The sequence below is a fragment of the Cajanus cajan genome, chromosome 3, assembly GCF_000230855.2.
Source record: "Cajanus cajan strain Asha chromosome 3, NIPB_CcT2T_4, whole genome shotgun sequence".
In the NCBI taxonomy this organism is placed as follows: domain Eukaryota; kingdom Viridiplantae; phylum Streptophyta; class Magnoliopsida; order Fabales; family Fabaceae; genus Cajanus; species Cajanus cajan.
In genome coordinates this window covers 62,514,841-62,524,034 of record NC_138519.1, presented here as the reverse complement: position 1 = coordinate 62,524,034, position 9,194 = coordinate 62,514,841, and the positions used below count along the sequence as shown (strand labels likewise).

At 33.9% G+C, this 9,194-nt stretch overlaps 1 long non-coding RNA gene across 1 annotated transcript; it reads left to right on the top strand.

Annotated features, from left to right (window-relative positions):
- The first annotated feature begins 1,054 nt into the window (after nucleotides 1–1,054).
- On the top strand, nucleotides 1,055–3,138 carry LOC145956583 (uncharacterized). The gene is made up of 3 exons (XR_014432824.1): nucleotides 1,055–2,182; nucleotides 2,629–2,687; nucleotides 2,824–3,138. It is a non-coding gene; the product is annotated as an uncharacterized LOC145956583 (long non-coding RNA).
- The last annotated feature ends 6,056 nt before the right edge of the window (nucleotides 3,139–9,194 follow it).

The window sequence follows — 9,194 nt, the reverse complement described above, 5'->3', positions numbered from 1 at the left end:
AAAATATAGATTAACGGCTTAAGTATGTTTTTATAGTCCCTCAAATTTAAGACAAATTTGTTTTTGGTCCCTCAAATTTAAAACTGTTATTTTTAGTCCTTGTAATTTTCAAAAATCTTGTTTTAGTTCCTTAGGTCACTAATAACATATTTGAAAGTGACTAATTAAGATAGTTATGCAATATCAACTGGATTTAATGTGATATTTTCACTAATAAGGACACGAATAGGTAGATTTTATGCAATAATATTTGATAAATTTCTTAACAAAATTTGAATATAAGGACTAAAATAAGATTTTTTTTTTAAAATTACATGGACTAAAAACAACAATTTTAAATTTGAGGGACCAAAAATAGATTTACCCTAAATTTGAGGGACTAAAAACATATTTAAGCTTAGATTAAATTATACTTTTGGTCCTCCTATAATATCAAATATGCAATTTTGGTCCTCTATTTTTAAATTCATTATTTTATTCATTTGATTTTATAAAATTTGTAATTTTGGTCTTTTTATTGAATGTTCATTTGTTTATCATTAAGATTGTAACGTTAATCATATTTGATCTTAAATAGATAGCATAGCAATTGATATTTAATAATATTCATGCTAAATTTCACTTTTAGTTCTAATTAGAACTAAAAGTACAATTTAGCTTAAATATTGATTATCATGTCATCTATATAATATTAGGATACAATAAACATTATAATTTGAATGATTAATAGATGAAATTTAATGAAGAGACCGAAATTGTGAATTTTATAAAATTGAGGACTAAAATTGTGAATTTAAAAATAGAGAGAACAAAATTATAAATTTCATATTATAGAGAAATCAAAAATAAAATTTAACCAAAAATATATTGTCATATCATTCAAGTCCAACAAATAAAACATCCAATACAAATCTATTTGTTAATATTATAAAATACCTCACTTAAATCATTTAACATTAAAAAAATTTAAAATAACCATATCATTAAATTTAAACTTAAATTTATCACTTAAAAATGACATAATTACAGTAGTCAATAATAAAAAATGAGAGAACAAAATAATAATAATAATTGACTTTCATTTTATGAGTGAAATATAATAAAGGACTTTCATATTTGAATATATATTTATCTTTCACTAAAAGTTCAAACATCATAACTCAAACCAAAATTAATAATAAAAGTAAAATAAAAATAATAGGATTTTTTAATCAAATGGATTGATATCATTCAATTTCTAAAAATGAAAATTCGAGATACAAATCAAACTAATTGAATTTATACCTTTTTAATCTGATCTTAAAGATAAATTAAAAAAGTCTCTTAAAAAGTAAAAAAAGTTATTATTGAACAAAACTCTTAAAAAGTAAAAACATTCCAGTTGAATAATGAATTTAAAAAATTATCTTTTAAGATATATATTCTTATTTATATACATTTATTTATAAATTTAAATTATAATAAAATTTAATTATTAATATAAAAATTATTATATAATTTATATATTTAAAATTATTTAAATATTGATATAAAATAAATAAATATTTTGTGTATTACACATATTAAAATATTAACTATTTTTTTATTTTAATTTGAAATTTTATTTAATTAAAAATATATTTAGATTTATTAATAATATTTTAAGCATGGTAAGTTGGTTTATTTATATATTATATTATAACATACAATTTTAGACATATATAATAATAATAATAATACATTTTTAATAAAAATAATACATATTGATATTACTATTAGTATCTTATGTTTTGTTTGAAATAGAAATTAATAAAAAGAAATTTGAAATCTTTCCCGCTTGCTAAGAATTTATCTTTCCGCCATTATGCATCCACGATCTTTTTATTCGTCTATTTTCTTGCCATATTTGATTTTCAGTTTTTATTTTCCATACGGTTATTGTTTCCTTCTCCAAAAAATTATGAATTTCCTTCTACCTCACTGCTTCGAAAAAATTATGAATTTCCTTCTGCCTCACTGCTTCGAACCTTGACACTTTGGGCACCTCCCTCCAAATCCCTCTCTTGATTCCAAAAACATAGGTTTCGAATTGTCAAGAAAAAAAATTATAACTTCGCAATAATATTTTCCAGCAAGACATTTTAGAATCATCGTCAATGTTTGATATCTCACGGTACATTCTGAGTCTGCTTACACAAAAAAGGTATCTTATTTTTTTTTTCTTTTATGTCACTAGATTTGTGCTGGAACTTGGAAACAATATAGGAAAGATAATAAATTTTGATTTTTTTTATTTAGATATTTGTTGTGGAAAGATTTTTTCCCCGTAAGCTTAATTAAGTGTGTGGAACATTTCCAAGAGGGTTCTGGGCTTTTTATGTTATTATGAATTTATGTTGTTTTATTGTTTTATTTGGGTATGTAAATTCAATAATTCTTATCCTGTATTAGAATATTCTTGATTTTTCTTAATCTTGTTTTGTAAGTTACTTAAAGCATTCACGTTTAGATTTTGAGAAACTTAATATCACAATTGAAGATTATTTCCATGAGTTGAATTTTGCATGAAAAATACTACTTCAAACATTATTTGAAATTGATGTTGTTCATGGAATAATGTTTATTACTACATCTATATAATTGATGTAGGTATGTTAACTAGCACGTGAGGATCAAAGATGTCTTCTTCGAACAGTTATGATTTTAAGGTATGTTGAGTTGTTTTTAATGTTCTTTTAAATATATGATTAAAATAAATATATTATCATGAAAATATACATTGTGATACTAAATTTTGGTAAAATGACTTCATTCTAATCCTAGTGAAATTTAAATTAATTGCAGGTGTCGGGACTATTAACTAATGGAACTTATGGAGCCGCAACACAAGGATTCAAAAATTATGATGTAATCCATCTAGTGGGACTAAGAATTGGCCGGTGCCATCTCTTTGATTAACATATTCAAAGCCGTTACGAACAATATTAAGCAGCTAAGACTTGGAAGGAATGATGGAATTTTTTTGCTAAGAAAGAAGTTTATGGCTATTCTTAGAAGAATACCCAATAATTTTCTTTTTTACATTTTCTCTTGTAATAATGACAAAGCATATTTATTGATTAGTTTTATTTACATTTTGTTAAAATAAATATTATGAGAAAATTTATAATATAATTATTTAAACTATTTTTTGTGTATTTTGTTAATGCATTTTTGTATAAATGAATGAATTATTAGGTATAAGTTTCAAATTTTGAATTGATATTGTAAGATTGATTTAATTTTGAAAAGGTAATATAATAGAGTAATTTGTATAGAAAAAGTAAAAAGTTATAGATAAAATTTAAATCAATATCATAATTAGAAAATGAAATTAAAGACTAAAATAAAAAAAATAACTATATTATTAATATTATTTTAAATAATAATAAAAATAATAATTACTAGTTGTGACAAGACATTTTGAAACTAATGATAATATATTTATGATTTAAAACTCTTAATAGTGACAATTAACTTATCACTATTATATTGTATATTTGTGACAACTTGATTTTGTCACTTTTACATATAAATATTAGTGACAATAATTTTCTCACAATAAATACTAATATTTATGACATTTGAAAAATCGTCACTAATTTAATAGTGACTCGCATATTAGTGACGATTGGTGACAAATCAAAATATTGTCACAAAATGCTTCTAGTGATGAATTTTTAAGCTTTTAGTGACAAATGTAGTTATCACTAAAAATTAATTTTCTTGTAGTGACTCTAGGGTTTTGGGTTTTATGGTACGTCGTTCACGGGCCTCTTGGGCCCCGAGAATGAAGGGATTTCCCTAACCATTCTTATCTTGATGGTGCAGGGTTAAAGGGGATAAGTCTAGTCGGGTTCTGACCGATTGGGTCTGCGCCGAGGACCCAGTCGGGTTAATGCCGAGTAGTCTCCTTAGTCCTTATAGGCGAGAGGAGTCGAGTTCCCCAGGTCGAGTCGAGTCATGACCGACTAGGTCTGTGCTGAGCTCTCGATCGGGTTAGTGCCGAGTAGGCATGGTCACCCTACTGCCAAATAGAGGTGCAAGTCAGATTTTGACCTGGACGGCACACTTGCCTTCCAGCCCTGAGCCGAGAAGGCGAGAGGGCTTGTGGCCTGATACACTAGTCGGGAAATACCCGAGAAGAAAGCCTAATCGGATTTTGACCTGGACAGTACACTTGCCTTCCAGCCTTGAGCCTGTAAGGCGAGAAGGCTTGTAACCGGGCAGCCTGGTCGGGTATTGTTCGAGCAGAAGGTCAAGTCGGAGTTCGACCTGGACAGTACACTTGCCTTCCAGCCTTGAGCCTGTAAGGCGAGAAGGCTTGTAGTCGGGTAACCTGGTCAGGTATTATCCGAGCAGAAGGTCAAGTCAGATTTTGATCTAGACGGTACAGCCTCCACGGCCATGGGCCGAGAATAGGTGTCGGGAGAACGCCGAGAATCAAGTCGTCACGTGGGACCGTGATTTCCCGGAACCCTAAAAGAGGTGTCTTTTCACCTTACTCGAGAAAGGACATGCATTTATTGCAAGGCCGGCGTCGCAGAGGTGTGAGTAATGATTGTGCCACGTGGCGGAACGTATTGTTCAAGTTAATGGTGTGGGACCCCCCCTTTGGTCTCTTGGGCTTAGGGTCGCAACGTTCCACGCGCGCTGTGACCCTTGGGTTCTCCCCCTTACACGCGATCCTTGGTCTCTTATAAATAGGGATGACCTTCATTTGCCTTTCTTTCTGTTTGCACTCTCTTCTCCGGTGAGATCCTCTGCTCCGCTTTGAACTGCGGTGGTGCGCGGTGGTGTACGGCGTTTTGGTGGCCTTTGTTAATTGAAAGGAGTTGTTTTTGTGTCTTTAGGTACGCCTATCTAACCCCCTTTGGCCTTTCTTGTTTATAGAGAACCCTTAGTTCCCCTTTTAAGTCCAAATCTGCTTATGCCATGGAGGCCATAAGTTATGGGGATATGTATAAGTGGGTTAAAGGTGATGTGCTTCGTTGCACATCTTTAATGAATTCGTGGGCCGAAATGGATAGTTTTGGTAGGGAGCATGTGGTGTGCATTGAGGATAATGTGCTTGTTTGTGAGCCTTGTGTGGACAAGGAACCTGTGTGTGTTAGGGGTGATGCTGCTGAAACTTTTACATTTTGCTATGCAACTTTAATTTCTAAACTTAGGGTTAGGTGGCCACTTTCCGATTTCCAAAAGGGGGTCCTGAGCACCTTGAATGTGGCACCTACTCAATTGCACCCCAATAGTTGGGCATTTGTCCGAGCTTTTGAAGTTTTATGTGGGGGTCTCGGTATAATACCGACTACAGAGAATTTTTTTTATTTTTTCGAAAGCCGTGTCAATAAACGCAGTGGTTGGGTGTCCGTCCATGGGGTATCAGGTCGGGGAATTTTGACCCTTTTTCAATCGTCCTATAAGGACTTCAAGAAATCTTATTTTCGAGTTCGTTGTACGCCTGGCAACGAGGACTTATTTAAAGGATATCCCTTGTACTGGAACGAGAAAACTAACCCCTATGCTGGGTTAAGTCCCGAGAAGGTTCCTGAGAATGATCAAGAGGATGTTAGGAAACTTGAGGAATTGAAAACGGTTTTCAACACCGCCAAAATCTTAGATTTAGAAAGTAGGCCCCATGAATTGAAAATATATATAGGTAATCGGTCCCTCGCCGATCACCCTTTGTATGTTATTGTGATGCTTTATTTTTACGCTAGAACGTACTTCTTATTTGATTATTGTGCAGATAAGATGGCGAGTATGAGCAATCGGGAATTGGCCAAGCTCTGGAAGCAACAGAAAGCTTCCCAAGTTGCTGGGGTCGGCGAATCGGCGACCGAGAAGGGTGTGGAGACCGAGAGGCCTGTGACTGTGGCTAGGGGTGTTGGCGAATCCTCCCACAAGCGTCGGCGCGAGGGCGAGAAATCCGTCTCGGTAGTGAACCTGGAAACAGTGGTAGCCACCGAGGTTGATAAGGGTGATACCGAGGTCCAATCTGCTGAAAAGACTATTAGTGCTTGCCTCGGCGAAAACTGGGATCCAGTGGATCATGGCCACGAGCGTAGCGGTGTCGCGTCGTTTTGGGATGAGAAGTTCAACCACGCTGCTCATATTCGCTGCACCGACTTGCTCGACGACGATAAGGGGGACTTGGAGAAGATGAGTTCATTCTCCATTTCTAAAGGGATCGAATCATTGTCTAATCGCCTCTCTGCTCTTTCACTTGTTAACGAAGATAAGATCCGCGGGTTGGTGCGGGAAACTAAGTTGCAAGGAAAAAGGATCCTGTCCCTCGAGGAGAGCTGGGCCAAGAGCAAAGCCGATTTTAAGTGGGTATCTAATGAACGAGACAAATTGCTTGAGGCTCGACGTGGTTTTGACGAGGAGAAGAAGGCTTGGGCTTCCGAGAAGTCGTCCCTTGAGAAAGAATTAGAGGGGGTCCGACTAGCTCGAGACAAAAATGCGGATGCAACCCAAGTCTTCGAGAACGATTTGGCCTTGGCAAAGTCTGAGATTGAAAAGTTGCAGGCCGACCTTGAAGCTGCTAAGATGGATGCGCTGAAGAAGTTCGTGCAGGGTTTCGATGCCGCGACGACTCAAGTGAAATTTCTGCACAGCGATCTGGACCTTGGAGGTGTCGATTATTTTAAAGAAATTGTGAACGGGGAGTTGGTGGATCCTCCTGAAGATGATTGATGATGTTTATGTAGTCTTCTACCTTTGTGATCCTCGAGTGTTTTGTACGAGGTCATGCTTATGTTGGAACTTCTATGCTTTCCTATTTGTAGGTTGTTGAACTGGATGTTTGAAATTTGATATTTCCTTTTTTACTTCGCTCTAATTCTTCTCTACGATTCTAAGCAATAAATCAATTTAGAACTAGATTTGAATTTCCTACTAAAGAATCGAAAATTTTCCAAGTTAAAATTCCGATCCATACACCGTTCTAGGAAATTTTCTAAGTTAAAAATGATACTTCACAAATCTAATCGGTAAAATTCTGATCCATATAACATGGTAGAAAATTTTCTAAGTTAAAAATGATACATCGCAAATCTAATCGGTAAAATTCCGATCCATATGACATGCTAGAAAATTTTCTAAGTTAAAAATGATACTTCACAAATCTAATTGGTAAAAATCCGATCCATATAACATGGTAGAAAATTTTCTAAGTTAAAAATGATACTTCGCAAATCTAATCGGTAAAATTCCAATCCATATGACATGCTAGAAAATTTTCTAAGTTAAAAATGATACTTCACAAATCTAATCGGTAAAATTCCGATCCATATAACATGGTAGAAAATTTTCTAAGTTAAAAATGATACTTCGCAAATCTAATCAGTAAAATTCCGATCCATATGACATGCTAGAAAATTTTCTAAGTTAAAAATGATACTTCACAAATCTAATCGGTAAAATTCCGATCCATATAACATGGTAGAAAATTTTCTAAGTTAAAAATGATACTTCGCAAATCTAATCGGTAAAATTCCGATCCATATGACATGCTAGAAAATTTTCTAAGTTAAAAATGATACTTCACAAATCTAATCGGTAAAATTCCGATCCATATAACATGGTAGAAATTTTCTAAGTTAAAAATGATACTTCGCAAATCTAATCGGTAAAATTCCGATCCATATGACATGCTAGAAAATTTTCTAAGTTAAAAATGATACTTCGCAAAACCACTCGGTAAAATTACGATCCATATGACATGCTAGCAAATTTTCTAAGTTAAAAATGATACTTCGCGAAACCACTCGGTAAAAATCCGATCCATATAACATGCTAGCAAATTTTCCGAGTGAAAAATGATACTTCACAAATCTAATCGGTAAAATTCCGATCCATATGACATGCTAGAAAATTTTCTAAGTTAAAAATGATACTTCGCGAAACCACTCGGTAAAATTCCGATCCATATGACATGCTAGCAAATTGTCTAAGTTAAAAATGATACTTCGCGAAACCACTCGGTAAAAATCTGATCCATATAACATGCTAGCAAATTTTCCGAGTGAAAAATGATACTTCACAAATCTAATCGGTAAAATTCCGATCCATATGACATGCTAGAAAATTTTCTAAGTTAAAAATGATACTTCGTGAAACCACTCGGTAAAAATCCGATCCATATAACATGCTAGCAAATTTTCCGAGTGAAAAATGATACTTCACAAATCTAATCGGTAAAATTCCGATCCATATAACATGCTAGCAAATTTCTGAGTGAGAAATGATAATTCACAAATCTAACCGGTAAAATTCCGATCCATATGACATGCTAGCAAATTTTCTAAGTTAAAAATGATACTTCGCGAAACCACTCGGTAAAATTCTGATCTATATGACATTAGAACTTAAACATATAATACGAATAAAATATTTCTAAGGTTGGAACGAATTTTGATCATATAATGTGATTGTCCAAATGCCGACTAAAATATTGAGAAAAATTCTAAGTTATTGAAAAGAACTTAAACAAAATGATCGCCCATATGCCGAATTTAAATATTGAAAAAATATTTCTTTTGTTAACCAAAGGAAGCTCAACCGTCTATTCGGTCAAATGCCGATTCGAATATGGATTTGAAGAAAGAAGTTTGTTCTGAGCCATCATCTGAATGAACGGATCGTCCAAATTTCGACTTGTCTGTCTTGAATCGTCAAAATTCTGACTAACGATGGTGGATAACGTGTATCAAGTTAAGAATCGACTTGAACCATATAAACTGTCTTCGAGTTATTTATACTCGCCCAGTCGGACTTTTGCCGACAATCACGAGTTTTGGTCTTCGAGTTATTTATACTCGCCCAGTCGGACTTTTGCCGACAATCACGAGTTTTGGTCTTCGAGTTATTTATACTCGCCCAGTCAGACTTTTGCCGACAATCACGAGTTTGTCTTCGAGTTATTTATACTCGCCCAGTCGGACTTTTGCCGACAATCACGAGTTTGTCTTCGAGTTATTTATACTCGCCCAGTCGGACTTTTGCCGACAATCACGAGTTTGTCTTCGAGTTATTTATACTCGCCCAGTCGGACTTTTGCCGACAATCACGAGTTTTGGTCTTCGAGTTATTTATACTCGCCCAGTCGGACTTTTGCCGACAATCACGAGTTTGTCTTCGAGTTATTTATACTCGCCCAGTCGGACTTTTGC